Genomic DNA, 22,166 nt, shown 5'->3' on the forward strand with positions numbered 1-22,166 from the left:
CATGGGACACCCTGCACTATCCCTCCCCAGGACACCCTGCACTGTCCCTCCCCAGGACACCCTGCACTGTCCCTCCCCAGGACACCCTGCACTGTCCCTCCCCAGGACACCCTGCACTATCCATCCCCCCGGGACACCCTGCACTATCCCTCCCCGGACACACTGCACTATCCCTCCCTGGGACACCCTGTACTATCCCTCCCCGGGCTACCCTGCACTATCCTTCCCTGGACACCCTGCACTATCCCTCCCCCCGGGACACCCTGCACTATCCCTCCCGGGACACCCTGCACTATCCCTCCCCGGACACCCTGCACTATCCATCGCCGGACACCCAGCAATGTCCCTCCTGGGATACACTGCACAATCCCTCCCCGGACACACTGCACTATCCCTCCCCGGACACAATGCACTATCCCTCCCAGGACACCCGGCACTATCCCTCCCCGGGGCACACTGCACTATCCCTCCCCGGACACCCTGCACTATCCGTCCCCGGACACCCTGCACTATCCCTCCCCCCGGGACACCCTGCACTATCCCTCCCGGGACACCCTGCACTATCCATCGCCGGACACCCAGCAATGTCCCTCCTGGGATACACTGCACTATCCCTCCCGGGACACACTGCACTATCCCTTCCCGGACACACTGCACTATCCCTCCCGGGACACCCTGCACTATCCCTCCCCGGACACCCTGCACTATCTGTCCCCGGACATCCTGCACTATCCCTCCCCAGGACTCCCTGCACTGTCACTCCACAGGACACCCTGCACTGTCCCTCCCCGAACATCCTGCACTATCCCTCCCAGGACACCCTGTACTGACCCTCCCGGGCACCCTGCACTATCCCTCCCCGGACACCCTGCACTATCCCTCCCCGGGCTACCCTGCACTATCCTTCCCTGGACACCCTGCACTATCCCTCCCCCCGGGATATCCTGCACTATCCCTCCCCAGGACACCCTGCACTATCCCTCCCCGGGACACACTGCACCATCCCTCCCCGGATATCCTGCACTATCCCTCCCGGGACATCCAGCACTATCCCTCCCCATGGGACACCCTGCACTATCCCTCCCCAGGACACCCTGCACTGTCCCTCCCCAGGACACCCTGCACTGTCCCTCCCCAGGACACCCTGCACTGTCCCTCCCCAGGACACCCTGCACTATCCATCCCCCCGGGACACCCTGCACTATCCCTCCCCGGACACACTGCACTATCCCTCCCTGGGACACCCTGTACTATCCCTCCCCGGGACACCCTGTACTATCCCTCCCCGGACATCCTGCACTATCCCTCCCCAGGACTCCCTGCACTGTCCCTCCCGGGACACCCTGCACTATCCCTCCCGGGACACCCTGCACTATCCCTCCCGGGACACCCTGCACTATCCCTCCCGGGACACCCTGCACTATCCCTCCCGGGACACCCTGCACTATCCCTCCCAGGACACCCTGTACTAACCCTCCCGGGCACCCTGCACTATCCCTCCCCGGACACCCTGCACTATCCCTCCCCGGGCTAGCCTGCACTATCCTTCCCTGGACACCCTGCACTATCCCTCCCCCTGGGACACCCTGCACTATCCCTCCCGGGACACCCTGCACTATCCCTCCCCGGACACCCTGCACTATCCATCGCCGGACACCCAGCAATGTCCCTCCCGGGATACACTGCACTATCCCTCCCGGGACACACTGCACTATCCCTCCCCGGACACACTGCACTATCCCTCCCCGGGACACCCGGCACTATCCCTCCCCGGGGCACACTGCACTATCCCTCCCGGGACACACTGCACTATCCCTCCCCGGACACACTGCACTATCCCTCCCGGGACACACTGCATTACCCCTCCCCGGACACCCTGCACTATCCGTCCCCGGACATCCTGCACTATCCCTCCCCAGGACTCCCTGCACTGTCCCTCCCCAGGACACCCTGCACTATCCCTCCCGGGACATCCTGCACTATCCCTCCCCATGGGACACCCTGCACTATCCCTCCCCTCGGGACACCCTGCACTATCCCTCCCCGGGACACCTGCACTGTCCCTCCCCAGGGCACCCTGCACTGTCCCTCCCCAGGACACCCTGCACTATCCATCCCCCCGGGACACCCTGCACTATCCCTCCCCGGACACTGCACTATCCCTCCCTGGGACACCCTGCACTATCCCTCCCCGGGACACCCTGTACTATCCCTCCCCGGGACACCCTGTACTATCCCTCCCCGGACATCCTGCACTATCCCTCCCCAGGACTCACTGCACTATCCCTCCCAGGACACCCGGCACTATCCCTCCCCGGGGCACACTGCACTATCCCTCCCCGGACACCCTGCACTATCCGTCCCCGGACACCCTGCACTATCCCTCCCCCCGGGACACCCTGCACTATCCCTCCCGGGACACCCTGCACTATCCATCGCCGGACACCCAGCAATGTCCCTCCTGGGATACACTGCACAATCCCTCCCCGGACACACTGCACTATCGCTCCCCGGACACACTGCACTATCCCTCCCCGGACACACTGCACTATCCCTCCCCGGGGCACACTGCACTATCCCTCCCCGGACACCCTGCACTATCCCTCCCCCCGGGACACCCTGCACTATCCCTCCCGGGACACCCTGCACTATCCATCGCCGGACACCCAGCAATGTCCCTCCTGGGATACACTGCACTATCCCTCCCGGGACACACTGCACTATCCCTTCCCGGACACACTGCACTATCCCTCCCGGGACACACTGCACTACCCCTCCCCGGACACCCTGCACTATCCGTCCCCGGACATCCTGCACTATCCCTCCCCAGGACTCCCTGCACTGTCACTCCACAGGACACCCTGCACTGTCCCTCCCCGAACATCCTGCACTATCCCTCCCAGGACACCCTGTACTAACCCTCCCGGGCACCCTGCACTATCCCTCCCCGGACACCCTGCACTATCCCTCCCCGGGCTACCCTGCACTATCCCTCCCCCCGGGATATCCTGCACTATCCCTCCCCAGGACACCCTGCACTATCCCTCCCCGGGACACACTGCACCATCCCTCCCCGGATATCCTGCACTATCCCTCCCGGGACATCCAGCACTATCCCTCCCCATGGGACACCCTGCACTATCCCTCCCCAGGACACCCTGCACTGTCCCTCCCCAGGACACCCTGCACTGTCCCTCCCCAGGACACCCTGCACTGTCCCTCCCCAGGACACCCTGCACTGTCCCTCCCCAGGACACCCTGCACTATCCATCCCCCCGGGACACCCTGCACTATCCCTCCCCGGACACACTGCACTATCCCTCCCTGGGACACCCTGTACTATCCCTCCCCAGGACACCCTGTACTATCCCTCCCCGGACATCCTGCACTATCCCTCCCCAGGACTCCCTGCACTGTCCCTCCCGGGACACCCTGCACTATCCCTCCCGGGACACCCTGCACTATCCCTCCCGGGACACCCTGCACTATCCCTCCCGGGACACCCTGCACTATCCCTCCCGGGACACCCTGCACTATCCCTCCCGGGACACCCTGCACTATCCCTCCCGGGACACCCTGCACTATCCCTCCCAGGACACCCTGTACTATCCCTCCCCGGACACCCTGCACTATCCCTCCCCGGACACCCTGCACTATCCCTCCCCGGGCTAGCCTGCACTATCCTTCCCTGGACACCCTGCACTATCCCTCCCCCCGGGACACCCTGCACTATCCCTCCCGGGACACCCTGCACTATCCCTCCCCGGACACCCTGCACTATCCATCGCCGGACACCCAGCAATGTCCCTCCCGGGATACACTGCACTATCCCTCCCGGGACACACTGCACAATCCCTCCCCGGACACACTGCACTATCCCTCCCCGGACACACTGCACTATCCCTCCCAGGACACCCGGCACTATCCCTCCCCGGGGCACACTGCACTATCCCTCCCGGGACACACTGCACTATCCCTCCCCGGACACACTGCACTATCCCTCCCGGGACACACTGCATTACCCCTCCCCGGACACCCTGCACTATCCGTCCCCGGACATCCTGCACTATCCCTCCCCAGGACTCCCTGCACTGTCCCTCCCCAGGACACCCTGCACTATCCCTCCCGGGACATCCTGCACTATCCCTCCCCATGGGACACCCTGCACTATCCCTCCCCTCGGGACACCCTGCACTATCCCTCCCCGGGACATCCTGCACTGTCCCTCCCCAGGGCACCCTGCACTGTCCCTCCCCAGGACACCCTGCACTATCCATCCCCCCGGGACACCCTGCACTATCCCTCCCCGGACACTGCACTATCCCTCCCCGGGACACCCTGCACTATCCCTCCCCGGGACACCCTGCACTATCCCTCCCCGGGACACCCTGTACTATCCCTCCCCGGACATCCTGCACTATCCCTCCCCAGGACTCCCTGCACTGTCCCTCCCGGGACACCCTGCACTATCCCTCCCGGGACACCCTGCACTATCCCTCCCGGGACACCCTGCACTATCCCTCCCGGGAGACCCTGCACTATCCCTCCCCGAACATCCTGCACTATCCCTCCCAGGACACCCTGTACTAACCCTCCCGGGCACCCTGTACTATCCCTCCCCGGACACCCTGCACTATCCCTCCCCGGACACCCTGCACTATCCCTCCCCGGGCTACCCTGCACTATCCTTCCCTGGACACCCTGCACTATCCCTCCCCCGGGACATCCTGCACTATCCCTCCCCAGGACACCCTGCACTATCCCTCCCTGGGACACACTGCACCATCCCTCCCCGGGACACACTGCACCATCCCTCCCCGGATATCCTGCACTATCCCTCCCCATGGGACACCCTGCACTATCCCTCCCCGGGACATCCTGCACTGTCCCTCCCCAGGACACCCTGCACTGTCCCTCCCCAGGACACCCTGCACTATCCATCCCCCCGGGACACCCTGCACTATCCCTCCCCGGACACACTGCACTATCCCTCCCCGGGACACCCTGCACTATCCCTCCCTGGGACACCCTGTACTATCCCTCCCCGGGACACCCTGTACTATCCCTCCCCGGACATCCTGCACTATCCCTCCCCAGGACTCCCTGCACTGTCCCTCCCGGGACACCCTGCACTATCCCTCCCGGGACACCCTGCACTATCCCTCCCGGGACACCCTGCACTATCCCTCCCCGAACATCCTGCACTATCCCTCCCAGGACACCCTGTACTAACCCTCCCGGGCACCCTGCACTATCCCTCCCCGGACACCCTGCACTATCCCTCCCCGGGCTACCCTGCACTATCCTTCACTGGACACCCTGCACTATCCCTCCCCCCGGGACACCCTGCACTATCCCTCCCGGGACACCCTGCACTATCCCTCCCCGGACACCCTGCACTATCCATCGCCGGACACCCAGCAATGTCCCTCCCGGGATACACTGCACTATCCTTCCCGGGACACACTGCACAATCCCTCCCCGGACACACTGCACTATCCCTCCCCGGACACACTGCACTATCCCTCCCAGGACACCCGGCACTATCCCTCCCCGGGGCACACTGCACTATCCCTCCCGGGACACACTGCACTATCCCTCCCCGGACACACTGCACTATCCCTCCCGGGACACCCTGCACTATCCGTCCCCGGACATCCTGCACTATCCCTCCCCAGGACTCCCTGCACTATCCTTCCCTGGACACCCTGCACTATCCCTCCCCCCGGGACACCCTGCACTATCCCTCCCGGGACACCCTGCACTATCCCTCCCCGGACACCCTGCACTATCCATCGCCGGACACCCAGCAATGTCCCTCCCGGGATACACTGCACTATCCTTCCCGGGACACACTGCACAATCCCTCCCCGGACACACTGCACTATCCCTCCCCGGACACACTGCACAATCCCTCCCAGGACACCTGGCACTATCCCTCCCCGGGGCACACTGCACTATCCCTCCCGGGACACACTGCACTATCCCTCCCCGGACTCACTGCACTATCCCTCCCGGGACACCCTGCACTATCCGTCCCCGGACATCCTGCACTATCCCTCCCCAGGACTCCCTGCACTGTCCCTCCCCAGGACACCCTCCACTATCCCTCCCGGGTCACCCTGCACTATCCCTCCCGGGACTGACTGCACAATCTCTACCGGGACACACTGCACTATCCCTCCCGGGACACCCTGCACTATCCCTCCCCAGGACACCCTTCACTGTCCCTCCCCAGGACACCCTTCACTGTCCCTCCCCAGGACACCCTGCACTATCCATCCCCCCGGGACACCCTGCACTATCCCTCCCGGGACACCCTGCACTATCCCTCCCCCCGGGACACCCTGCACTATCCCTCCCCAGAAACCCTGCACTATCCCTCCCCGGACACCCTGCACTATCCGTCTCCGGGACACCCTGCACTATCCGTCTCCGGGACACCCTGCACTATCCCTCCCCGGGCCACCCTGCACTATCCCTCCCCGGGCCACCCTGCACTATCCCTCCCCGGGCACCCTGCACTATCCGTCCCCGGACACCCTCTACTATCCCTCCCCGGACACCCTGCACTATCCCTCCCCGGACATCCTGCTCTATCCCTCCCGGGACACCCTGCACTATCCCTCCCGGGACACCCTGCACTATCCCTCCCGGGACACACTGCACTATCCCTCCCGGGACACACTGCACTATCCCTCCCGGGACACACTGCACTATCCCTCCCGGGACACACTGCACTATCCCTCCCGGGACACACTGCACTATCCCTCCCGGGACACACTGCACTATCCCTCCCCCGACACCCTGCACTATCCCTCCCCCGACACCCTGCACTATCCCTCCCCCGACACCCTGCACTATCCCTCCCCGGACACCTGGCACTGTCACTCCCCAGGACACCCTGCACTGTCCCTCCCCAGGATACCCTGCACTGACCCTCCCCAGGACACACTGCACTATCCCTCCCGGGACTCCCTGCACTATCCCTCCCGGGACACACTGCACTATCCATCCCGGGACACACTGCACTATCCCTCCCGGGACACACTGCACTATCCCTCCCGGGACACCCTGCACTAGCCCTCCCTGAACACCCTGCACTGTCACTCCCCAGGACACCCTGCACTGTCCCTCCCCAGGACACCCTGCACTGTCCCTCCCCCCGGGACACCTTGCCCCATCCCTCCCCGGACACCCTGCACTATCCCTCCCCGGACACCCTGCACTATCCCTCCCCGGACACCCTGCACTATCCTTCCCCGGACACCCTGCACCATCCCTCCCAGGACACCCTGCACTATCCCTCCCCGGACATCCTGCACTATCCCTCCCCGGGACACCCTGCACTGTCCCTCCCGGGACACCCTGCACTATCCCTCCCCGGGACACCCTGCACTATCCCTCCCCGGGACACCCTGCACTATCCCTCCCCGGACACCCTGCACTATCCCTCCCGGGACACCCTGCACTATCCCTCCCGGGACACCCTGCACTATCCCTCCGGGGACACCCTGCACTATCCCTCCCCGGACACCCTGCACTAACCGTCCCCGGACACCCTGCACTATCCATCCCCGGACATCCTGCACTATCCCTCCCCAGGACTCCCTGCACTATCCCTCCCCGGATACCCTGCACTATCCCTCCCCGGACACCCTGCACTATCCGTCCCCGGACATCCTGCACTATCCCTTCCCAGGACACCCTGCACTATCCCTCCCGGGACACCCTGCACTATCCCTCCCGGGACACCCTGCACTATCCCTCCCGGGACACCCTGCACTATCCCTCCCGGGACACCCTGCACTATCCCTCCCCCTGGGACACCCTGCAATATCCCTCCCCGGACACCCTGCACTATCCGTCCCTGGACACCCTGCACTATACCTCCCCGGACACCCTGCACTATCCCTCCCTGGACATCCTGCACTATCCATCCCCCTGGGACACCCTGCACTATCCCTCCCTGGACATCCTGCACTATCTCTCCCCGGACACCCTGCACTATCCCTCCCCTGGCCACCCTGCACTATCCCTCCCCTGGCCACCCTGCACTATCCCTCCCCGGACACCCTGCACTATCCCTCCCCGGACACCCTGCACTATCCCTCCCCTGGCCACCCTGCACTATCCCTCCCCTGGCCACCCTGCACTATCCCTCCCCGGGACACCCTGTACTATTCCTCCCCTGGCCACCCTGTACTATTCCTCCCCGGACACCCTGCACTATCCCTCCCCGGACATTCTGCACTATTCCCCTCGTGACACCCTACACTATCGCTCCTGGGACATCCTTCACTATACCTCCTGGCTGGGGCATCCTGCTCTACCCTCCTGGGACATCCTGCACTACCCTCCTGGGACATCCTGCACTAACCCTCCTGGGGCATCCTGCACTAACCCTCCTGGGGCATCCTGCACTAACCCTCCTGGGGCATCCTGCACTATCTTTCCCCCAATATTCTGCACTAATCCCCTCCTGGGACATCCAGCACTATCCCTCCTCATACATCCTGCGCTATCCTGCCCAGGACATTCTGCACTATTCCCCTCGGGACATCCTGCACTATCCATCCCGGGACATCCAGCACTATCCCTCCTTATACATCCTGCACTATCCTTCCCCGAACATTCTTGACTATTCCCCTTGGGATTCCCTGTACTAGCGTTCACTGGATCGTCTGTACTGTCCCTCCCTTCCACTCTCCCTTCGTCCTCTTTCATGTAATTTGCACTGCCACCTCCTGGCCTCGAGCACTGGCTCGAATAAACAGTCACTCCCCAAAGAGATAATGAAGCAGCTTCACATCATTAATCATGGAAGAAGTTTGCCTCGCCCGTTGTATGAATCTTTCATGCATTCGTAAATATGCAGGTTCTCATTTCTCACTGGTGAGGGAACTTAATTCAGGTGCAAAGTTAATTTTAATGAGGATGCATGACATGCTAATGTATGCAAAATAATTTCCCAGCCTTGCTTGTCGGGAAGCTCGAACTTCCTTTAAATCCTCAGAACATGATTCTAAAAGTTCATCCTGCCATCGGGAAACTGATTTTTAGCCTCACGCCAAACTAAGTTCCCCCGTCTGCCAAGCTTCCCACTGCTGGTGGGCCCTAACGATTGCGCCCAATATTCTATGCTTTAGTTTAAGAGTGTGGTGCATTGTGGCTATATTCTTAGACTCAAAACCAAATCCCACCACAACAGCTGGGGAACTTAAATTGAATTGATTCAATAAATCTGGATGAAAGAAACTGATTTAAGTAATTGTTGACATGGCCGGGATTTTTAGAATGGTGTTTTTTTTTTCCATACCGAGTCTGCCTGCCCCGTGGCCATTTAACACTCTAACATGTGTTAATGGGCTGAGGGTGAGACTCTGCCCCTTACTTGGGAAGAGATTCTGTCTCAGGTCAGTGGACCAGACTGGGAGCAGTCCCCAGAATTTACATCCCGGTGGTCTAGGACCAGGTTAACGTGGAGATCTCAGGGTGGGCTGGGGAGGTGAGGCCCGGGGGTGGGAAGGTGGGGATGTTGGTGGATAAGCCAGGAGTGGAGGGAACAGCTGCAATGGCTGGACCTTCTGGGGGGTGCCCAATGTTAAAAGGAGGCTGCTGGTGGAGTTGCCCCAACCCCTTCCCACCTGAGACCTGAACAGGGTTCATTTTTGCATTTCCTCCCAGCCCTAAACCACAGCCTGAAAATTAAGGCTGGGTGGTAAATGACCCTTAAGTTGTCAATAATTGGCCTTTTAAGAGCCTCAGTTGATGCAATGGCAGGCGGGCCAGCCTAGATCTCACCCATCCCAATGTAAAATTGCAAAGAGGTTGGAGCAGGTGGGAGCCTGGTGGGAAGGCCAATTAAAATGTTTATGGCCACTCCTCGCCTACAAATCCGCTGGCAGGGCAATGTAAGACTCTGCCCATAAAATTGTAAAAATCCATCGGGTTCACTCATGGTCTTTGAGGGAAGGAAATCTGCCAACATGACCCAGCCTGGCCTCCATGTGACTCTGAGACGCACAGCAATGTGGTTGACTCTTAACTGTTCTCTGACATGAAGACCATGTTGAAAGTAGTTGTAAAGGGCTTGCAGAGAGTAATAGTTTTAATCTTGACAATATGCAACCTCTGTATTAACATCTCTATAAAGAACACGGGCGGGATTCACCCCTACCCAGCAGGGAGGGGTGTCCCGGCGGGACGGAGTGGAGTGAACCACTCCGCACCTTCAGGGGCTAGGCCCGCCTCGGAGTGCTTGGCGCTCTCGCCGGCCGGCGGGAAAGGGGCTTGGCGCCAAACCAACAGGCGGCAAAGGGCCTCCGCGAGTCGGCGCAAGCGCGGGAGCGCCAGCGCATGCTGGCGTCATCCCCGCGCATGCGCAGAGGGATTCGCTTCCGCACCAGGAATGGCAGAGGACCACGGCCTCCAGTGCGGAAGGATTGAATGCCCCCACGACACAGGCCCGCCCGCGGATCGGTGGGCCCCGATCGCGGGCAGGCCACCGTGGGGGACCTCCTGTGGCCAGATCCCCCCCCAAGAACCCCAGAGCCCACCCGCGCCGCCAGGTCCCACCGGTAAAGGACCTACCCCAATTTACGGCGGTGGGACCGGCAACAGACGGGCGAGACTTCGGCCCATCGCGGGCCGGAGATTTCGGGCAGCCTCGGCGTCCATTGAGTCACGCCAGACCCCGCCATTCTCCGAGGCGTGCGACACGACTCACGCCGGGCCAGTTTTTGGGGGGGCGGGAGAATTGGGAGGACGGCGGGGGCGGGATTCACGCCGACTCCCAGCGATTCTCCGACCCGGCGGGGGGTCAGAGAATCCCGCCCCGCATGTTTCAATCCTTCAAATTCAAAAGTTACATTTTCCATAAGAATGGAGTTTTTACAAGGTTTACTCTGTCTTCTTGAAGATTCCGTACAACAGGTCTCTATCCTCATTGACTGATACTCCAAGCTGGATTTGACCCCTTCACTTCACCAAGTTTGGATGGAGGACCATTACTAAAGAAAGATACAAAGATTGGGCCTCACTGCAGCTAGAACTCTCAACAACACATATTCCATACTTGGTTTCAAAGAGGATTCATAGCTATCACTAGAATGTACAAGTTACTCATCAGAAAATATGCACAGCATTCCCCCTGTCACTTTAGAAAAGATTTGTTGCTCTGATATAAATTTTAATGTTTACGATTAATCTAATAAGTCCGCCTGCCAACTGGTTGGATCGATATTTTAAAAAATGCACAGATTATCCAAGAGGCGTAATCAACTGTACAGTCAATTAATTACCAGTCCCTTTCTTTTGTCAGACAAATAAGAGTTTTTGGGGGGATTAAATAAATCCACTCCATTTAATGAACACACGCTCTGTGTCTGTCACAAAGGCAATGAAGTGGAGAGAATAATTTAATTTCTTCATTGAATAGAATTACAGCTGGTTACTTGAGGCTACTGCGCACTTAATTGAAAGGAAACCATTTTGTCTTAATTTACTTCCGTAGTTAAGAATTACAGTCAGTTTGGCAGAAAACATTTGGGAAAGGATTAAAGTGGTTCTGAAACTTTTTTTTGATAAAAATAGCTGATTACTAAATGAGAGAGGCGACACATGGAGAGGGGTAGATTTTGAGGCCTTCTTGCTGGCATACATAGAACATACAGTGCAGAAGGAGGCCATTCGGCCCATCGTGTCTGCACCGACCCACTTAAGCCCTCACTTCCACCCTATCCCCGTAACCCAATAACCCCTCCTACCGTCTTTTGGACACTAAGGGCAATTTATCATGGCCAATCCACCTAACCTGCACATCTTTGGACTGTGGGAGAAAACCGGAGCACCCGGAGGAAACCCACGCAGACACGGGGAGAACGTGCAGACTCCGCACAGACAGTGACCCAGCAGGGAATCGAACCTGGGACCCTGGCGCTTTGAAGCCACAGTGCTACCCACTTGTGCTACCGTGCTGCCCAGCGTGCTGCCACATGTTGGAGAAATACTGCCCTGTTCCCCTCGTCCCTAGTCCTGTGGAAATTCACCACCACACCCCAATGAACAGCCTATTGTGGGTGACAGGAGCACCCCCTCCTCACAACTCAGGCAGGAGATCCATATGAAATGCAATGGGCTGGATTCTCCACCGGAAAACGGATGCGGCGGGATGGAGAATCCCTGAAATAGGCATTTTAGGAGGGTGCCTAGTTCAGTGTTATGTCACTCCTCATTTTGAGTAGAAAGTTATGGGTTTCAAGCCGCATATTAGGAACCTGAGTACATAATCCAGGTTGGCACTTCTGCGTAGAACTGAAGGAGTTCTGCACTGTCAGGGATGCAGTATTTTGAAAGTAAAGTCAAACAAAAATGTATATAGCACCTGTCATGCTGATGCATTGGGTGGGATCCTCTGTCCCGCTGCACCCGTTTTCTGGTGCGGCGAATCCTCCACCGGCAGCGTGATTCTCCATCCCGGCAGCCAGCCAATGGGGTTTCCCATTGTGGGAATCCCAATGCTGACGGGAAACCCGCGGGGTGAGTGCGCTGCCGGAGAATCGGAGGATCCAACCGACGGGGAATCTAGCCCAATGTCTCAAAGTATTTTACAGCCTATAAAGTATTTTTGAAGTGTATTCACTCTTGTAATATTGGAAATGCAGCAGCTAATTTGTGCATAGCGATGTCCCACAAACAGAAATTTTGGGCGAAATTCTCCGGTATCGGCGCGATGTCCGCCGACCGGCGCCCAAAACGGCGCAAATCAGTCGGGCATCGCGCCGCCCCAAAAGTGCGGAATCCTCCGCATCTTTGGGGGCCAAGCCCCAACCTTAAGGAGCTAGGCCCGCGCCGGACTAATTTCCGCCTCGCCAGCTGGCGGAAAAGGCCTTTGGTGCCCCGCCAGCTGGCGCGGAATTGACATCTCCGGGCGGCGCATGCACGGGAGCGTTAGCGGCCGCTCACGGCATCCCCGCGCATGCGCTGTGGAGGGAGTCTCTTCCGCCTCCGCCATGGTGGAGACCGTGGCGAAGGCAGAAGGAAAAGAGTGCCCCCACGGCACAGGCCCGCCCGCGGATCGGTGGGCCCCGATCGCGGGCCAGGCCACCGTGGGGCACCCCCCGGGGCCAGATCACCCCGTGCCCCCCACAGGACCCCTGAGCCCACCCGCGCCGCCTTGTCCCGCCGGTAAGGTAGGTGGTTTAATCTATGCCAGCGGGACAGGCATTCTAGCAGCGGGACTTCGGCCCATCCGGGCCAGAGAATCGCGGGGGGGGGGGACCGCCAACCGGCGTGGCGCGATTCCAGCCCCCGCTGAATATCTGGTGCCGGAGAATTCGGCAACCTGCGGGGGCGGGATTCACGCCAGCCCCCGGCGATTCCCCGACCCGGCCGGGGGGGGGCGGAGAATCTCGCCCCAGGTAAACAGGATTTTTTGTGATGTTGACTGAGGGATGAGAATTGACCAGGGCACAAAAGAGGCAAGACACCTGGGGCGAAATTCTCCGGAAACGGCGCGATGTCCGCCGACTGGCGCCCAAAACGGCGCCAATCAGACGGGCATCGTGCCGCCCCAAAGGTGCAGAATGATCCGCATCTTTGGGGGCCGAGCCCCAACATTGAAGGGCTAGGCCGACGCCGGAGGGTTTTCCGCCCCGCCAGCTGGCGGAAACGGCCTTTGTTGCCCATCCAGCTGGCGCGGAAATGACATCTCCGGGCGGCGCATGCGCGGGAGCGTCAGCGGCCGCTGAGTTTCCCACGCATGCGCAGTGGAGGGAGTCTCTTCCACCTCCGCCATGGTGGAGACCGTGGAGGAGGCGGAAGGGAAAGAGTACCCCACGGCACAGGCCCGCCCGCGGATCGGTGGGCCCCGATCGTGGGCCAGGCCACCGTGGGGGCACTCCCCCCCGGGTCAGATCGCCCCGCGCCCCCCCAGGACCCCGGAGCCCGCCCACGCCGCCTTGTCTCGCCGGTAAGGTAGTGATTTAATTTACGCCGGCGGGACAGGCAATTTATCGGCGGGACTTCGGCCCATCCGGGCCGGAGAATCAAGCGGGGGGGGGGGGGGGGGGCCGCCAACCGATTCCCGCCCCCGCCGAATATCTGGTGCGGGAGACTTCGGCAACCGGCGGGGGCGGGATTCACGCCAGCCCCCGGCGATTCTCCGACCCGGCGGGGGTCGGAGAATGTCGCCCCTGTTCTTCTTTAAAATGGTGCCATGGACCAAGACTTTTAGGATGACAGGGTTTCCCATCCCACCATTCTGAAGAATTGTGGTGAACACATTCTCGCCGACACTGTCTGCCCCGCAGCCGTTTCAGCAACTATAGGCAAGACTTCCACCCCCCACTCAGGGGAGGTCCTGCCAATCGGATTGGCCGGCAGCTCTCCAGCCCCTGCGGAGCCAGAAGCTGCAGTGGGCAGGACTGGGACAGCATGACCGGAGGCCCGGGATTCCAGGAAGAGGTCAGTTTTGGGTGTCTCAGGGCAAGGAGGGTAAGGGAGGCCTGGGATAGTGAGCAGAGGGGAATTAGGGTACAATTGGGAACAGAGAGGGCGATGGTTTTGGGGGGGGGGGGTGGTTAGGGAGGTCTTGCAGATACCAGACCTTGGGTGAGGGGTGTCTGAAGTTAAAAGGGGGCTTTTGATGAAGGGCCAACCTCCCATTCCCCTCTGAGGTTTGAGCTCCTTTTCGGGCCTCCCCCATACCTGGGAACTCCTCCCATCAGCCTACAAATTGAGGCTGGGTGGGAAATGGCCCTTAAGCGGTCAATAATTGATCACTTAAGGGCTTCAGTTGGGACAAGGGTGGGTGGTCCATCCTAGGCTTCACCCGCTCCAGCGTAAAATTGCAAAGAGGACGGGATGAGCAACAATCCAGCAGGAAGCTTAGAGAGGAATTTTATGCTCACTCCACCTTGCCCGTAACATCCAGGCCATGGGATCTCTTTCATCCATCCAAGCAAGCAGATGGAGACTCAGCGTAATGTCTAATCTGAAAGACAGCACTTCCAGTTGTTCAGCAATCCCTCAGTAATGCCCTGGAGCGTCAGCCTTGATGCTTGTGCTTAAATCCTGAAGTGGAACTTGAACCCACAATCTGCCCTCTCATGGTGCAAGATTGCGGAGCTACAGCTGATACCTAAGGCAGGGATGTTCTGTCAGCTGGAGAATGATCCCATTGAATTAAAATGAGCAAGTAAGCTCTCCTTCCTGTCCTGGCCAATATTTATCACTCATACAGACAATCTGCTCATTGTCAGTTTTTTTGTAGAGGCTTCCTGTTGCCTCATTTACAGAATGACAAGAGTGACAACACTTTTTAATTAATTTATTGGCTGTAAAGTGCTTTGAAACATCCTGAGGCCATAAAAGGCACTATAGAAATGCAAGACTTCCTCCTTTTTTTACCGGGAGGTACATGCTCCCCACAGCTTCAGCTGCCTGTCAAAGAATCATAGACGTTACAGTGCAGAAGGAGGCCATTCAACTAATCAAGTTTACACTGGCCTTTGGAAAGAGCACCCTACCTAAGTCCACGTCTCCACCCTATCCCCGCAACCCAGTAACCCCACCTAACCTTTTAGACACTAAGGAGCAATTTAGCATGGGCAATCCACCTGCACATCTTTGGACTGTGGGAGGAAACCGGAGCACCCGGAGGAAACCCACGCACACACGGGGAGGAAGTGCAAACTCCACATTGACAGTCATCCAAGGTCGGAATTGAACCCGGGTCCCTGCAGCTGTGAGGCAGAAGTGCTAACCACTGTGTCACCATGCCGCCCTTAAAGTCCAGCCAAAGAGAATCCTGAACGCCCTTGACATGGCTGCAAATGGGCTGCCCTGGGATGCACAATTTCTGCATCATGGTAACGAGCCCTGACTGAACATTTGGAAAGGGAAAGCTCAACCCACCATTGTCAGCATGGTTTTATGAAGGGTAAGTCACATTTGACAAACTTGCTTGAGTTCTTTGAGGACATAACCAGTAAGGAACCTGTGAATGTGATATATCTAGACTTCCAGAAGGTGCCGCATAAAAGACTGATCCAGAAGGTGTGATTGCACGGGTTGGGGATAGAGTACTAGATTGGATTGAGGATTGGCTGACTGACAGAAAGCAGTGGGTGGGGATAAATGGGTCCTTCTCTGGCTGGTGCACTGTAACTAGCGAGGTGCCGCAGGGGTCAGTCCTCAGACCTCAACTATTTACAATCTATATTAATGATCTGCAAGCAGGGACAGGGTGTAACATAGCAAAATTTGCAGAAGATACTAAAATAGGGGAGAGAGAAGGCAGTGAAGAGGAGATAAAGATTTGACAGACGGATGTGGATAGGCTAGGAGATTGGGCTAACATTTTGGCAGATGGAGTTTAATGCAGGTAAGTGTGAGGTTATCCATTCTGGCCGAAAAAATAGTCAGGCAAATTATTATCTAAATGGAAAGCAGATTCAAACTGCGTTTGGGCAGAGGGATCTGCGTGCCTTTGTTCATGAATCGCAGAAAGTCGATATGCAGGCACAAAATGTAATAAGAAAGGCAAATGGAATGTTAGCATTTATTGCAAAACGACTGGAGTATAAAAGTAGAGAAGTGTTGTTGCAGTTGTGTTCATGAGACCACATCTTGAGTATTGTGTCCAGTTTTGGTCTCCTTATTTGAAGAAGGATGTGGTGGCAGGGGAGACAGTTCAGAGGAGGTTCACCAGATTGATTCCGGGGATGAAGAGGTTGACGTATGAGGAGAGATTAAACAGTTTGGGCTTATACTCGCTGGAGTTTAGAAGGATGAGAGGGAATCTGATAGAGATGTATAAAATATTAAATGGCATTGATAAAGTAAACGTAGACCAAATGTTCTCCCTTTGGGGCAATCTAGAACAAGAGGTCACAGATATAGGTTGAGAGGTGGTAGATTTAAAACTGATATAAGGAGGCACTATTTCTCGCAGAGAGTGGTGAATTTGTGAAACTCACTGCTCCATGGAGCGGTGGAGTCCGAATCATTAAATGGTTTCAAGAAGGAGATAGATATATTTCTGATTTTTAAAAATGGGTTAAAGGCATATGGGGAACAGGTGGGGTGGTGGCTTTGAGACCAGGAAGAGATCTGCCATGACCTGATTGAATGGCGGAGCAAGCTCAAAGGGCTAAATTGCCTATCTCTTCTCCTAATTCCTGTGTCCTATGTTCCTATCACCAAACAGACCAGGACTTCTATCAGCACTGTAGGTGGTTAAAATCCAGCCCAGGCCCTCCACGGATGAGCTGATGCAGCCTTGGAGTTGCGAGAAACACAGATGAGACAATTCTATAAAGCCAATGCAAGCTGTCTCTCTCTGACGGGCACTGAGCTCACAAAGAATCTTGATAAAGTTCAAGGAACTTGTAGTAAAATTGATAAGCTTAATTTAAACCAAATGAATCACTTGAATGACGATGAACTTGCTGAATAAGAGAACATTCAACCCATTGAGCTGACTACTTCTACAAAATGATGGAGGGATTTAGTCTCCTGCATGTACATTCTGGGCGAGATTTTCCAGTTGGGAGACTATGTACTCCCGCCGGAGGTGAACTGCAACTGATTCGTGCTCTTGCTGGAACCAGGATACGATTCACTATTCTTCGCCATGCGAGGGATTCCCAACGGAATCATGCTATTGGGTCACCATTTTGAGTGGGTGGCCCAATAGCAAGGTCCTGAGCCGAGCCACTCCCCACCATGCATCGCAATTCAACCCTCCCCCCCCCCCCCCCCCCCCCAATGCATTGCAATTCAACCCCTCACCCCGATTTTCTGGGTGGCCCCAGAGGGAATGGGGGTGACCTGATACACCCCCTCCCCAGAGACCTCCTAAATAACGAGACTCCCCCAAGACCCCATTAATAAAGATACATCCCCACTGAGATTTCCAAAATGAAGGGACCCCAGATAAAAGTCCCCCATCAGGAAGCGCCCCTCCCAGAAAAGAGAACTCGGTCAGGAAGCCCCCCCCCAGAAAAGAGACCCCTGTCAGGAGCCTCCCCTCTCCCAGAAAAGAGCCCCCCTGTCAGGAAGCCCCCCCAGACAAAAAAAACCCTCAGGAAGCCCCCCAGAAAAGAGGCCCCCGTCAGGAAGCCCCCCAGAAAAGAGACCCCTGTCAGGAAGCCCCCCAGAAAAGAGACCCCTGTCAGGAAGCCCCCCCAGAAAAGAGACCCCTGTCAGGAAGCCCCCCCAGAAAAGAGACCCCTGTCAGGAAGCCCCCCCAGAAAAGAGACCCCTGTCAGGAAGCCCCCCCAGAAAAGAGACCCCTGTCAGGAAGCCCCCCCAGAAAAGAGACCCCTGTCAGGAAGCCCCCCCAGAAAAGAGACCCCTGTCAGGAAGCCCCCCAGAAAAGAGACCCCTGTCAGGAAGCCCCCCCCAGAAAAGAGACCCCTGTCAGGAAGCCCCCCCAGAAAAGAGACCCCTGTCAGGAAGCCCCCCCCCACACCCCCACAGAAAAGAGACCCATGTTAGGGAGACCCATGTCTGGAAGCTGGAGAGCAGTCCAGATAGAGGCAGTGAAAAAAAACTACTGTTGTAACACTGCCCTGGGCAATACACCTGCTTGCCCAGACACAGGAAGCACCACATGTCAATTCCTGGAAAGAGAAGCCAGTCAGCTGTGATTAAACTCCCTCAGATCCTTGAGCTGCAAGCCATTCATTCATTTCCCTTACGGGGCTGTGATTGACAGCTTCCACACACAACTGTCAGCCTTGCTTCATTCATCTTCCTTCACATTTGAGTAACTCTAAAGTGCTCTAACCAGAATGTTTATAAACATCAACGACGTCAAAGAGAGTTAAGTGCATTCCAATCACCCCCCTCCCCTCCCTTCACACTTGAGTGATTTTGAAGTGCTCAGCTGCAAATTGACAGCATTTAACCCTTTTTGAACTGGAAGGGAATCTGGTAAGGATGGGGTGGACAACCCTTGCATTGGGGGAGGGGAGGGGAGGGGAGGGGAGGGGAGGGGAGGGGAGGGGAGGGGAGGGGAGGGGAGGGGAGGGGAGGGGAGGGGAGGGGAGGGGAGGGGAGGGGAGGGGAGGGGAGGGGAGGGGAGGGGAGGGGAGGGGAGGGGAGGGGAGGGGAGGGGAGGGGAGGGGAGGCTCTCTGATGGATTTTTGGGGTAACTAAGGAGCTACCCCCTTGGCCCACTACATCAGGGTTGTGCTGGCGAATACCTGTAATAAATCCCACGCACATGGGGCGAAATTCTCCTACCCGCCCCGCCACGCCACATTTCTGCCCCGACCGGCCGGCGGGAGTCTCCGTAACACCGGCCGGTCAATGGGGTTTCCCATCGTGGGGCAGCCCCACGCCGTCGGGAAACCCCCAGGCGCCGGCAAAACGGAGACTCCTGCCGGAGGAGAATGACGCCCACGATTCCTGGCCCAGAGCACTGGAGAATCACGAGGGCCCAGAGAATATGGGGGACCTCTGGCTGCCGGTGCGAACCTCCATCCTGCTGCCAGTGGGGACTGGAGCATTGGAACCAGGCACTACTGGTTTTCTTCACGATGCCCGATTCTCTGTGTCATCGGGAACCCATCTACCGGTGAGAGAGAATCCACTCCCCTGCATAAACACTCCCTCAAATTCAGAATTAATCAATCAATCAATCAAGGCTCCAGCATATTCATCCATTTTTTCATCTCGAGTGTGCTTACCACATAGCCCACTGCCTTTGCTTCACCCTTCCCCACTCAGCAAGGACCAGCACATTCCACATCCCAGTCTCTTTCCCAGCCTGTTTCCAATCAGGTTTCTTTCCAACTCCTTTTTAAATCATTTGATCACCTCAGCCTCAATTAATTTGGGCTATGTATTCTGGGAACTAGGGCAATAAGTGAGCTGGTCAAAATGGAAATGCATGAACCTCCCATGAAAAATAAATGAACCTTATTAATACCACATGTAGTTCCATGCTCACTAACTGCCAGAGCTAATGATAACCTCTGAGGTTCACTCAAAAGTAACAAAGGTTATTTCTCTTTTTCAGGCCTGGTGATTCCTGTATTTGCTCCGACAGCGAAAATAGGGGAATTCTACACTTTACTGCAAGTGAATTTATTTTGTGGTTTCCTTTGCCAGGAATATAATACAATTACAACATTGCAATAAAATAATGCTGCAAGTGAAACTCTCTGCTCAGTATTACAGCAGAAATTGGAATGAACTTTATATAGGGAGGAGGGGGTGGTGCAAAGTGACTGAGTAGAAATCGACAAGACAGTTTCACAGGTTTCTGTTTTGCATTGACTTCAAAAGAAAACGAGGCAAGGGCTGAGTGAGGGACACTGGAAGGAATGTAATGATTTAGACCAGGCCTTTGAGGTTGGTCAATTGGAATATGAGTTCCCTGATTAGTGGGTCAATCAGGGAATCTCTTCTTTATATATAACAGGGGTGTCAGATCCTCTGCACTCCCAGTGTAGATTGCAAGTTGAATGCACCTGGTTGTTCCCCTGTTGGTTTTGTTCATAAAAGGGAGTCTGGTGAAGGGACTTCTGCGTTCGTGGACTTATTTCAGGAAAGCAACAGTATATGATTAAAGTTAAGAGAATATAAAATGCACTGAGGAAAGAAACATCACCAGCCACAGAAATACTGTGGCTGCAAGAGCAGGTCAGAGGCTGCAAATTCTCACCTCCTGACTCCCCAGAGCCTCTCCACCATCTCCCAGTCAGCAGTGTGATGGAATACTCCCCATTTGCCTGGATGAGTGCAGCTCCAACAACACTCAAGAAGCTCGACACCATCGAGGACAAAGCAGCATGCTTGATTGGCACCTCTTCAACAAACATTCAATCCTTCCACCACTGATGCACAGTGGCAGCTACAAGATGCACTGCAGGAACTCACCAAGGCTCCTTAGGCAGCACCTTCCAAACCCAGACTGAAGACACTTGGGAACATTACCACCTGGAAGTTCCCATCTAAGCCATTTCGCATCCTGACTTAGAAATATATCACCATTCTCTCACTGTCGGTGGATCAAAATCCTGGAACTCCCTCCCTAAAGCACAGTGGTGTACCTGCACTACATGACTGCAGTGGTTCAAGAAGGCAGCTCACCATCCCCTATTCAAGGACATGGGGAGTGGGGGGCAGGGGCCTGGGGGTGGGGGGAGACAATAAATATTGGCCTAGCCAGGGATGCTCACAGGAATGGATTTTAAAAAAACAGTAGAACATAGAACATAGAACAATACAGCGCAGTACAGGCCCTTCGGCCCACGATGTTGCACCGAAACAAAAGCCATCTAACCTACACTATACCATTATCATCCATATGTTTATCCAATAAACTTTTAAATGCCCTCAATGTTGGCGAGTTCACTACTGTAGCAGGTAGGGCATTCCACGGCCTCACTACTCTTTGCGTAAAGAACCTACCCCTGACCTCTGTCCTAGTGATTGTGCTATGAACAAACAATACAGTTAAAGTCCAATCAGAACAATTTTGAAATTGGACTGACAGCAGAACAATTGGTTTTGATTTGGAACCAATCACCTATACCTTTTGTGTGGCATCCTTGCAACTCCAGTTTCACACTGTGGTTCAATGCTACTACTTACAGGGCAATTAGAAAAGGCAATAACGAGTACAAAGTAGGGACAGTTAGGTTAGCTGCTTAGAACATGGTGCTTAATAACAATGATGGTGTGCTTTCAATTCTTGGACCTGGTAAGTGTTTACCTCTTCTATTTGCCATATTGTTATATCCTGGCATCATTGCACTCTCATTAGCAACTCTTGGATAATGAGGATACTACAAGAAGAGAGACCAGATCGCCTTGGCAGTGTTGTCCACATATCAAGAACTGCTCTGTCATGACTTAAGCTGGCTAGAGAGCATGTCCTGACCAGTGGCAATTATCATACTAAACTCTGTCTAATTGTCTAAATCTGGGCCCTTTGGCTGCCCAGTGACAGGCCCCTTTAAAAAATGACAGTGACCAACAATCAGCATAAACTGGGTGCCAAGTCTACTGCCCCCGCACCGACCGATGCCCCCGCCCACCCCGCCCGCCCCCTCCACCACCCCACCCCTTACCCCTTTCGATTTGGAGGCTTTTAGTCCTTGTTAACTTGAATTTTAAACAGCTAAGAATTAATTCCCCCAGGAATT

At 56.4% G+C, this 22,166-nt stretch overlaps 1 long non-coding RNA gene across 2 annotated transcripts in view; it reads left to right on the top strand.

Moving 5' to 3' along the window:
- Nucleotides 1–20,173, top strand: part of LOC140392336 (uncharacterized) — a 54,722-nt gene extending 34,549 nt beyond the window's left edge. For both annotated transcript variants that reach the window (XR_011935293.1, XR_011935292.1), the window contains exon 3: nt 20,033–20,173. This is a non-coding gene — a long non-coding RNA (uncharacterized lncRNA). The remainder of the gene's footprint in view (nt 1–20,032) is intronic.
- The last annotated feature ends 1,993 nt before the right edge of the window (nt 20,174–22,166 follow it).

This window comes from Scyliorhinus torazame, chromosome 16 (assembly GCF_047496885.1).
Source record: "Scyliorhinus torazame isolate Kashiwa2021f chromosome 16, sScyTor2.1, whole genome shotgun sequence".
In the NCBI taxonomy this organism is placed as follows: domain Eukaryota; kingdom Metazoa; phylum Chordata; class Chondrichthyes; order Carcharhiniformes; family Scyliorhinidae; genus Scyliorhinus; species Scyliorhinus torazame.